Raw genomic sequence first — 11,623 nt, 5'->3', positions numbered from 1 at the left:
TTGCTACTGTAGCTATAGGATCTATTTCTTTAGCAATGCCTACGGGCAATACATTAGTATTGGAAAATTGTCATTATATTCCTAATTTTGTTGCAAATGTTATTTATGTTTCTATGTTGACAAACGTGATTTTTATTTTAATATTAAAAATGGCATTTGTTCTACTTATTATGGTGATGACTTATACGTAAATGGCTATCTCCAATATGGCATTTATATTCTTCCCGATTTAAATGGTAATTCTATCATGCATGTTTCTACTCTCAAAAGAGAGAGGAATAATCAAGTAAATGAATCATATCTTTGGCATTGTACACTTGGTCATATAGGAGAAAAAAGGATTTCTAAGTTACATAAAGAAGGTTACCTTAACAAATATGATTATGAATCATATGTAACTTGTGAATCCTGTCTCAAAGGAAAAATGACCAAAACTCCATTTATGGGACATGGAGAAAGGGTTATAGAATTATTGGGACTAATACATACAGATGTTTGTGGACCAATGAAAATTCAAGCCAAAGGAGGATATTCTTATTTTATCACTTTCACTGATGATATGTCTAGATATGGCTTTGTGTATCTTATGAAACACAAATCTGAGTCATTTGAAATGTTCAAAATTTTTTGCAGTGAAGTTAAAAATCAAACAGGTAAAAGCATTAAGGTGCTTAGATCTGATAGAGGAGGAGAATATCTAAATGATAATTTTCTTGACCTTAAAGAAAAATGGAATTCTTTCTCAATGGACACCTCCTGGTACTCCACAACACAATGGTGTTTCAGAGAGAAGGAATCGAACTTTATTAGATATGGTTCGATCCATGATAGATTTTACTGATCTTCCATTGAATTTATGGGGCTATACTTTAGAAACATCAGCATATTTGCTAAATAAAGGATTCGTTGAGAATGTGTAATTAGTGTAATTACACATTCTTGATAGCTCCCTTATTCAACTCAACTCCATGGCCATAATCATCATTCTCAACGAATCTAGACCAGTATGGGTGTGCTTTCCAAACCTTGCCCATATCTTCAATTGGGATACCCTTAGTTTCAGGGAGGAAGAAGTAGATGAAGATGGTCATTATGACAACAAAGAATCCAAAGAAGATGAACAAGCCAAATTTCATGTGGCAAAGCATGGTCAAGAATATTTGCACCACGAAAAAGGTGAAGAGCATGTTGACAGACACGTTGATACTTTGAGCGGCTGAACGAATTTCCAATAGAAAAATCTCACTGGGCACTAACCACCCACTAGGACCCCATGACCATGCAAACCCGGCCATATAGATGCAAATAAACATCATCACCACAATAGCATACCACACTGGCAAATCACCGGGGTTTCCATCAATTCTGAACTTGGCTCCAATAGCAGCAGCTACTACGACCAGACATATGATCATTTGGGTTTCGCCTTCTAGAAAAAAGGCTCTCCTACCCCACTTGTGAACCCCATAGATAGACACAACAGTGGCAGCCACATTTACGATGCCGGTCATAATGGCTGACATGAGAGCATAGTTATTCTTGAAGCCAATGGAGCCGAACAACACAGGCACATAAAGCATGATGATAATAATGCCCGTAAATTGCTGGAAGAATGGAATCATGATTGCCATGGTGAGGTGAGGCCTGTACTTGCGTTGCAGTAGGTTCCTCCAAGGGTGTTCAACCTTCTTCGATTCCTCACTTGCGGCAATAAGATCGTTGAGCTCTTCATCAATGTCTTCCACACCGCAAACCTTCCTCAGTTGTTGCTTGGCCTTTTCGTGCTCTCCACGCTCGATCATGGAGTTGGGTGTGTCTGGAAGGACCAATGATCTGATTGTGATGACGAGTGCAAGGACCATTGCACAACCCAAGCTAAGCCTCCATCCCCATTCACCTTTGATATTTGCGAAGAAGTAGTTGAGCACATTCGCCACTAGGATCCCAACTGTGATGGACAATTGGAATCCAATGTTCAAAACTCCTCTGTATTTGTATGGAGCCATCTCTGACAAGTACAGTGGCACGAACTGTTAAATAATTCACCATAATTTAGATGTGAAATCAAATATTAAATTGTAAACACTCATGTTCATCTCTTGCTGAAATCATTACTCTTCATTCTCCCGTGCTCTAGCAATTGCGCTCCCTAGACCACTACCATGTAGTTAGGTAGAGACAATCAATCCGTAGTGACGGGAATCTGGGGATCCCTATCCATATCCTAAATGAATAATATATATAAGCTGCTACCTTTCTCTCACTCAATAGATGTATCTGGTCTGGTACGGTACAATACGAGACGATGGAATGCAATGGGATGGATGGTAGAGGGCTGCCTGCGCCCAAAAGCGTTCAACTAACAGCTCCATTCATTGGTGGGCCTCTCTCTTTCTTTTTATTTTAATTATATATATTAATCAAAACGGTCATATCAACGCCATGAAAAAAGGATTAAGCAGAGTGGAAATTAGAATCGAGGATGTCACATCACATGGGATGAACGTGCCATTGTTCCACAATAATATTGCCACTAGTAATTTAAAAGCTGCCAAGCTGGACTAATTTAAGTCCCAATTGATCCATCACACACACTCTACCTTCAAATTGGAGAGGAAAAAACACGGGTGGAAATGAGATTTGCTCCAATTGAACAAGGCTTCAGAAGCAGAGAGTCAAATCAAGCCGAAAACTAGATGCGTGACTTTTGGGGCTAAATAAAATTTTTAAATATGTTCAATGAAATGAATGATTCAAAGATTTACAAGTGCATTTTACAATCTGTCAGTAACTTTCTACCAAAACTTGGTCTCTGTATTCTCTTCTTTCAGCTTAAATAAATAAATATATTTTTCTATAGGAAGATTATCAGGTGTTCCATTGTACTTTGTTGGAACAGCGCTGTTCCTAGTATTACTTGGGAGAGTAGTCTTTTTTGTCGTTTTTCTTCGATGTTAAATGACAATATTATCCCGAAGTGTGCGTTACAAAATTACAATGTTGGTCAACTTTGAGTGGGTAGTGCAACTGTGCAACAATCCTCTCCGTGCTGCTACGTTCATATTTATCCAATCCCATAATTTGGCTAAGGAAGAAGTACGATTTTGGTCCCAAAAGTTTTGTGCCAGAATCGAAATCGTCCCTCTTCTAATTTTCGATTTAAAATCATCCTTAACATTTTTTTTTGTATTAAAATCGTCCTTTTAAACAAAATTTTTAATTTAATTCCTAAACTACCCCTATTTTAATAAAAAATTTAAAATAAAATAAATATAAAAAAAGAAAGGGGGATACAAAGAAACGGGGTGGGTGGGGAGAGAAAGAAAGAAAAGGGGGGCCGAGAAAGGGAGGAGGGTGGAGGGGGGAGAGAAGGGGGACGCCATGCCGCCGCACCGCCGCCCGCCGCCCGCCGCTTCTTCTTCTTCTTCTTCCCGCCATCGCACCGCCGCCCGTTTCTTCTTCTTCCGTCCACCGCCGCACCGCCGCCCGCCGCTTCTTCTTATTCTTCTGTGAATTCTGTGAATTGGATTTTTTGTGAAATTTCTGAATTTTTTGTGAAATTTGTTGTGGAATATTATTGTTGCTGATTTATTGATTTGTTACTTTCTGTTTTTGCTTGTGTTGAATTTGTGCTTGAATTTGTTGATTTTCTGCTTCTGCTTCTCTGTGTGGAGGTGGAGGTGGAGGTGGAAGTGGGGGGTGGGGGGGGAAGGGAAGAGGGGAGGGGGAGGGGACAGGTGGGGTCGCAGGGTGAGGGGAAGGGGGAGACGGGGAGGGGACGCGGGGTGGGGGTGGGGGAAGGGGGAGGGGACGCGGGGTGGGGGTGGGGGGAAGGGGGAGGCGGGGAGGGGAGGGGAAAGCGGAAAGGGGGGAGGGGGATGGTGGCGGCGTTGGTGGTGGTGTTGGTGGTGGTGGAGTGGCAGTGGGTGTTGATGATGATAATGATGGTGATGATGATGTTGATAATGGTGGTGGAGTGGTAGTTGGTGGTGGTGGTGGTGAAGGAGGTAATTATGTTGGTAGTGGTGATGGTATTTTTGTCCAAAAAAATTAAAAGGACGATTTTAATACGAAAAAAAACGTTAAGAACGATTTTAAATTGAAAATTAGAAGAGGGACGATTTCGATTTTGACGCAAAATTTTTGGGACCAAAATCGTACTTATCCCTTTCTACCATCTCTTTTTTTACAACAATCCCATGTCATTATCCTTGTATGAATAACTCAACCTCATGGTCACCCATCAAGTGCTTCAATTTAATGCATCTAAACTTTTATCTAATAATTTTATTGTGCTTTAATTTTTTATTCCATTTATGTTGCTTTCTATAATTGTTCTTCTTACCTCTATATATCTTTAATTAATTCTTCCTCTATATTTCTTTTAAATTGTTATTTTGATGCTAATACTAATTTTTAAATTCGTTTAAATTTTACATATTTTAACAAAAATTTTAATAAAAAACTGTTTTATTTTTTTTTAATATTATTTGTCTACTTCCATTTTAGTATTATTATGAAATTTTTTTACATTTGTAAATTTAAAAATTTTTTACGAGTTGAATTTTTATTTATAATTTTCATAATATTTTGATAACTCTTTTTTCTTTGATCTAATTTTTAAAGATTTATATTTTGATCAATCAATTCTTATTGCTAATTGTTCTATTTTTAGTCTAACGACTCTTATTTCATTTTTGAATTTCTTAAATAAAGTTTATTGTGAATTTGAGATTTTAGAAAAAATTATTTTATATTAATTTAAAAAATTCAGTATTGTTTCAAGTAATATTAGTTAAAATTATTAATTTTTGGTCTATTAACTTAGATAATTTAATCACTCCTTTAATTAAATATTTCAGTTTATTTGTTGATTTAACTTTATTTATAGTTTACGCTTCAATTATTAACCTACGTTTTTTAGAGAATGTTTTTTAACTGAGACCAAATAAACAACTTTACAAAAAAAATTTGTCAACTTTATACGACTGATGACATATCTAAATTAACATTAAAATATGAAATTGCATTTACATACTTAAAGTTTTTACTATACCCTAATAATAGCCTACTTTTTCTAGATTTCATGCACACTTCTATTTCAAAAGAATCCTCATTCTAAAAATATAATTATTCGCACAAATTAAAAAATTTATTAAAAATACACATCAAAATTGCCTAAACCCCCCTTAGTCCCTTGCAGATTTTTATGTAGCTTTTTCTTTTTTCTAATCTGTTCTCATCAAAATTTATTTCTATCGCACTATTCCTTTTTGTTGTGCCCAAAAAATTCTAGCCCTCCGTTCATCCACTAAATTGCCATCACAAACAAAAGACTCACAATATTAAGCCCATTTTAAGCCCACAGCCCAAAATAATCTCCACTCAGCTCATCTAGCTAACCCCAACTCACACAATCTTGTCAAGCTGGTGCCTTGTGCCAGCTTTGTCAACAAAGCTAAGATTCAAATTTTCCAAGTACGCGGAACGACCGGTTTCTTGTCTATCATGGTCCTCTTTTAATGCATTTTCACGACACATTCATTCCACCGCATCAACACCGTTCACTTTAGTTATATTAAATCTGCACGGATCAACTGATTGGAAGAGAAAAGTTCCAGATCCGTACAGTGGAACAGATGATAATCTTCCCTAGGCTACCTTTTGTTTTTTTAGAGGGTAAGGATTAATTTATGAGAGCAGGAAAATAAGTTTACAGATCTGGAAAAATATAAGAAAAAATAAAAAATGAAAACTAGATACAACCAATAATGATGATCAAATAGTGGAAAACGGACGCATTGAACGACTATAATTGCCCGTTCTTAGATTATTATAAAATAAAATAAAAGAAGAAAACGGGAGGATGGAATGAAAGCTCAACAGAAATCTGTTTCGTTTCATGTCTTAATTTGAAACAGCGGAGATTTGTAGTTCATTTCAGCAGAGAGGCAGAGAATATCGGAGACATAGCCATGTTCGGTGCTGCCCAATAAGACAACACACTGATATTTTTCAAATTAAAATTAGATATTTTTATCAACCGAGTGAAATTTTTAATTGAAAGAAAAACAGATTCACGGTCAAGAATCTTAAGGAATAAGTGAATACTTTAAAGAGACTCCGAAGCAAAATAATTATGTATAACTCACAGAAATGAGAAAAAAAATATACCTGATTGGCGAAACCGAGCAAGATCCGACCAACGATCAACATCCAAACGGCTTGGGCGAAGCCATTGATGAGAGCACCGATAAGAAAGAGGAGGCCTCCGAAGAGCATGGAGAGTTTCCGGCCACCAGGGAGGAAAGCAGCGCCGCCAGATAGAGGGAGGAGGTGAACATGGTGAGCGTCTGGCTGTCGTATTGGCAGTACTGGTTGGTGGTCTTGTGGTTGTGCTTCTTGCGGTACACCGACATGAAGAACTTCTTCAAGAACGGATCCATTGAAGTCACTCCACCTATTCATCACCACATGCAAACAAATTCAAATTAGTTCTTAGATCTGTTTCATTCAAGTTATTCGTAATAAGCTTCAAATCTTGTTTTTCTATTATATATACCGGAGATTCCTATATCGTAACCGAAGATCAAGCCTCCCATGGCTGCAACTATGCATGTTACTGTCACGAAAGGAGTTAGGTTTCCGGGATACTCCTTGCCCCCTCCGGGGCCAATTCCTCCACGGAGAAATATTAACGAATGAAAAGAGAGAGAGAGAAGAGAGTAGTGGTTGATACCATGTGGTTGGTGTTATTGATGAAGGAATCAAATTAACAATAGCTCATGATTTTTTTTTATTTGGTGTCTACAATAGCTCATGATTTCATATGAAATGTATAAATAGAAAAGGGTTTCATATGAGTCTAAATACAACATTCAACTTCTGCCCTTGTTGTTCTGTCTCCTGCACAACCTAGTACACACAACACAGAAAACCAATATGATAATATCTCTATATGTAATTTTTACATACCATAAATAAAATGAGTGGATGTAAATATGCATTGAGCACACATTAATATGTAAATATTTCTCAAAGAAGTGATGTTTTTAAAATTGAGTATTTTCACCTCATTACTTGTCCTTCCTTCTAGTTGGATGTTATTTTTTGCTTTGTTTGTAATCACTCCATTAACTTCAGTAAATGATATCGTTTTGTCCAATTTTCCTCTTCCACTGTTATTCTTAAAAAAAAGAATGAGCATAAATTGTTACAGCTAAAGTTAAATTGTTCTTTTTCATTTCTTTATCTTTTAGAAAAAATGTAATACTAAAAAAGAAGTAAAAAAATATTTTCAAGAGTATAGGAACATTAAACTGTGTTTCAATTTGATTCTTTCAATCAATGATAATATATATATATATCCTGAATTAATTTGAAATTTTTAATAAAATCTTTATATTTCATTCTCAATGTTTTATCTTATCCTATTCTCAGAAACAAATTCAGTCTAATTATTTATTTGCGGATCACATATAATAGTACATATTATTTAGGGTTTTTTTTCCTTTATTTAAATATAACAAAAGTAATATCAAAATTAAAAATAAAAAGAAAATCCAAGTATACAATTTTGTTCTTTATTTTAGTTTTTTTATCTTTGAGAATTTTTTTTTGTTGGAAATGATCAACAGATGTGTGATTTGAGAAAAGATAATAAATTATAAAATGAAACTTCTCTAATAATTCTTATAAATTGCAACATAGATTATACCATAACATAAGTTAAATTAAGTTTTTTTTTAGTTGAAAATGATCAATAGATGTGTGATTTGAGAAAAGATAATAAATTATAAAATGGAACTTCTCTAACAATTCTTATAAATTGCAACAAAGATTATACTATAACATAAGTTAAATTTAAAGTTAATATTTGTTACGGTGGGTAACCGGAGATTTATAGAATGGATGACGTTGGATGGCCCAAATGTGTGAAGGAGGAGGTTTCCGAATGAGTATGCAGCTCGGGGGACTCCGTCCGACTTGTACACGTGAGTGAATGGGGGGTGGTACCTGCAAAGACACTCCGATGCCTAAGTTAGCAAGGGTGTTAGCAGGTCTAGAGAGTATTGGGCTTAGAGATACCTGAGGGGTGTCAGTGTATTTATAGTGGTGAGCCAATAACCACCGTTGGAGTAGTGCCATATCTTTAGGGTGTTAACCGTCCCATTATCTTAGGGAGGTTAAGATATGGCTTTATGAAGCGGTTAGAGAGATTTTAGGGGCGGTTACTCATTTGAATGAGTGTTTATCTGCCAGCTAATCTCATGTCCGACTTCTTTAGAGTAAGTCGTAGTTGTTACCGACTTCTTATGTGAAGGTCGGTGCTTAGCTAGGCTTAATCCTTCAGACTAGGCCTTTTATTTGGACCTGGGCCTTTGTCATTGGGCCAGGGTATGAACAGTGCCCCTACTTGAGCCCAAAGTCTCTTTAGAGCTTGGGTTCAAGTATTTAACTCGGGTTCGTAGCCGACTTTCTTGGAGGAAACACGGGTTTTTAAACCGACGTGATTTTCGCGACCTTTTGTTTCTAACAGTTACGTCTATTCAAGCGTCGTGTCCGTTAGGGATGCACTTAGGGATTGATGGCTTTGGTAACGGTGCACTCTCATTAATGACTGCTCCGCTTTTACCATTATGCCCCTTAGCATGTTTATAAATACTTTCCCTCTCTTTCATTTTTCCGTTTTCGCAATCTTTCAAACTTCTTCTTTCCTTGTTCGTGCTGCATTCTTGCGCTTGGAGACTTCTGCTTCTTCCAACCTTCACTTTTCGGATAAAGGTTAGCTTTGCTTCTTTTACGTCATGCCTCGTGTTTGCATGCTTTTGTTTTGTGGGTAGATAGGTTGGTCTGTAGATTTTGGCTTCGTATCCCCTCTCTTTAGGGACCGTGTTTTTTTATTTTTCTTTTCTTTTTTCTTTTTGTAGGTTTCTGTCACCTTTCATAAAAAAAGAAAATGGCTTCTGTAGATGTTCTTTCTCAGTGGGTTGATGTCACGGTCCTTGGGGAGGAACCCTTGGTCGACGCTGAGTTTATTACTCATCTTCGTACTCACCACAGGCTTTGTACTTCGGAGGAGGACGAGCCAAAATATGAGTTGATAACCCCGGGTCCGGAAGACCGGGTTTGTTTTGGGAGGGCCAATGAGGCGGCCCCTCATTTTTTCTTTATGTATGAATGTATGATCACCCGCTTGGGTGTTTTTCTTCCTTTTTCGGATTTTGAAATATCTGTTTTGTACCACTGTCGAGTTGCCCCTACCCAACTTCACCCCAATTCTTGGGGTTTTCTGAAAATTTATCAGTTTGTTAGTCACACTTTGGACTTTCCGACCTCTTTGAAGATTTTCTTCTTTCTCTTTCACATGACTAAGCCCTTCAGTGGGCTAAATAACAAGCAACAGTGGGTGTCTTTCCGAGCCATACAAGGTCGGAGAATTTTCACCCTTTTTGACGAATCTTTTCATGACTTCAAAAATTACGTTTTCAAAGTGCAAGCCGTAGAGGGTCACCACCCCTTTTTCCTGGATGAGCATTCTTCCCCTCGCTTTCCCCTTTATTGGCTGGAGGCCTCCCCTTGTGAAAAGTATGGTCTAGATGACCTGGACGAGGTGGAGGTGGCCATTGTGAGGTTTTTCCGAAAGGCGTGGGGGAGGGCCCCATACTTGGACACTAGGAAATTCCTCCAGGGGACGCCGACCTTTGTTCGGTCGCAACTAGGTAGTAAATGCATTTCCTATTTCCGACTTGTTTCTGTCGACTTATGGTTTGCCGGCTTGTAAATTTTGCTAATTATTTCTTTTGCAGATATGGCAAGGAAGAATGCTCAGGAATCTTACCAGAGAGTTCAGGAGGCTAAGGCAAAGTCTCGGGCCAGGGCCGGTGGTGCCAGGGCAATCGTCTCTCCTCCTCCACCTCCTCCTCCTCCTCAGAACGTGGAGACTCCCTCTCAGCCCATTGTGATTTCTTCTTTCAGCTTGTCCCGACCACTTCCTTCTGCCCGACTTCTTCCTGAGCCAGAGAAGAAGAAGCGTAAGACTTTAGAGTCTGGCTCTTCTTTTGATGGTGGGGTTAAGGCGGATGCCCTTGCATTCGTCCGAAAAAATATCTATCCTCATATAAGTATGGATGATGTCTCTGTTCGGAACCACCTCACCATTCTGGCTGAGGAGAGTTTTAGGGCGGCGGGTGTTTGTGGCAAGCTTTTGGATATATTTGAGAAGACTCCCCTCAGCTCTTTGGGGGCAACCTCGAAGGTCGAGGAGTTGGAGGGGAGGATTCTTGCTTACCAGGATCATGAGAGGGAGTTGAAGGAGGAGGTAACTAAACTGAGGGCGGAGAGAGATAGCCTTCGGGAGAAGGAGAGCAAGCTGCGGGCCCAATGCATTATGGAGGCGAGTTTGAGGAAGACAGCACAGGAGAGTTATCAGAGTTTATTTCAAGATCTTGTGTCTGTGAAGAAGGATTTGCTGAATTCTCGGAATGCATACGCTGATTTGGAGGACTCTATCGCTGATGGCGCCGAGGAGTCTTGGAGGATTTTCTTGGAGCAAGTCAGAGTCATCGCTCCCGACTTGGATCTTTCTCCTTTACATCCTGATAAAGTTGTCATTGATGGCGCTATCGTGGATCCTCCTGTCTCCGTGGTTGTTTCCGAGTCAGAATTGAAGACTCGGGGGCAGAGGATCATTGAGTCCCCTCCTCGTTCTGCGGACGCTCCGAGTTCTTCAGTTATTCCTCCGACTTCCTCTTCATCTCCTGTGGGTGCTTCTCTTCCTGGTCCTGGTGGCGCTCCTCCTGATTCTAGTAGTGGTGATCCGTCTACTCTTCTGCAAAAGCAATTTTTTTATGGCTATATGGGGGCTCGGCCTGTGAGTCCCCCCTTTTTTAAACTCTTTTCATATTGTTGGGTAGTGTTCGAACAATTTCTTTTGGCCTTTTAAGGCCGTAAACAAAATATTTTCGCAAGTGCCCTTTTTAAATAAGGGTCTTTAGATTAACAGAATAAATACCCTTTTTTGGATAAGGGTTTAAGTTACCTTATGTGTGTATACTTTTCTAATTTTGATTTTTCAAAATCCTCCTGATCTTTTTTCGAAAACCTTTCCTATTGGTTCGTCTGTTTTTCCGAACCTTTTTGTTTAAGGACTTTTAGGCAGCCTTTAAACTTTTTCCTAGGTTTTTCGATCTCTTTTTGTTATTCCTTACGCCCAACCACGTTTTATTGGGTTTTTATGACTTAGGTTATTTTTGCGATGCGTTTTCCTTTTGCTCGGTTCTTCATTCCGACTTTTGAGTCGAAGTGTCTCCGAGCTTTTCTACTCGGAATTTCGTTCTGACTTATGAGCCGGATTGTTCCCGAGTTTTTCACGATCAACTCATATAACCTCTTTACACCGACTTGTACCTCGTCGTTTTATCCTGACGACCATATAGGTCGGTTCATGGGATTTTCACGTTTTGTCGAGCTTAAGTCGGCGCGTTTCGTAGAAAGACTTAGGAAAATAAAAAGGATTTTATAAGAGATATTGTAGATGAAAAAGATCTTTATTAATTGGGGAGGTACCTTCTTGCTGCTAAGGGTCTTAATAGCCTATTTTCCCTTAGCCTCTACTGTGATG

At 38.5% G+C, this 11,623-nt stretch overlaps 1 pseudogene; it reads right to left on the bottom strand.

Annotated features, from left to right (window-relative positions):
• Positions 1-926: 926 nt before the first annotated feature.
• LOC130975578 (sugar carrier protein C-like) lies at positions 927-8,733 on the bottom strand (annotated as a pseudogene).
• Between the last annotated feature and the right edge of the window lie 2,890 nt (positions 8,734-11,623).

The sequence above is a fragment of the Arachis stenosperma genome, chromosome 4 (genome assembly GCF_014773155.1).
Source record: "Arachis stenosperma cultivar V10309 chromosome 4, arast.V10309.gnm1.PFL2, whole genome shotgun sequence".
Classification (NCBI taxonomy): Eukaryota; Viridiplantae; Streptophyta; class Magnoliopsida; order Fabales; family Fabaceae; genus Arachis; species Arachis stenosperma.
The sequence above is the reverse complement of the archived record's forward strand: the minus strand, read 5'-3'. Positions and strand labels throughout refer to the sequence as shown.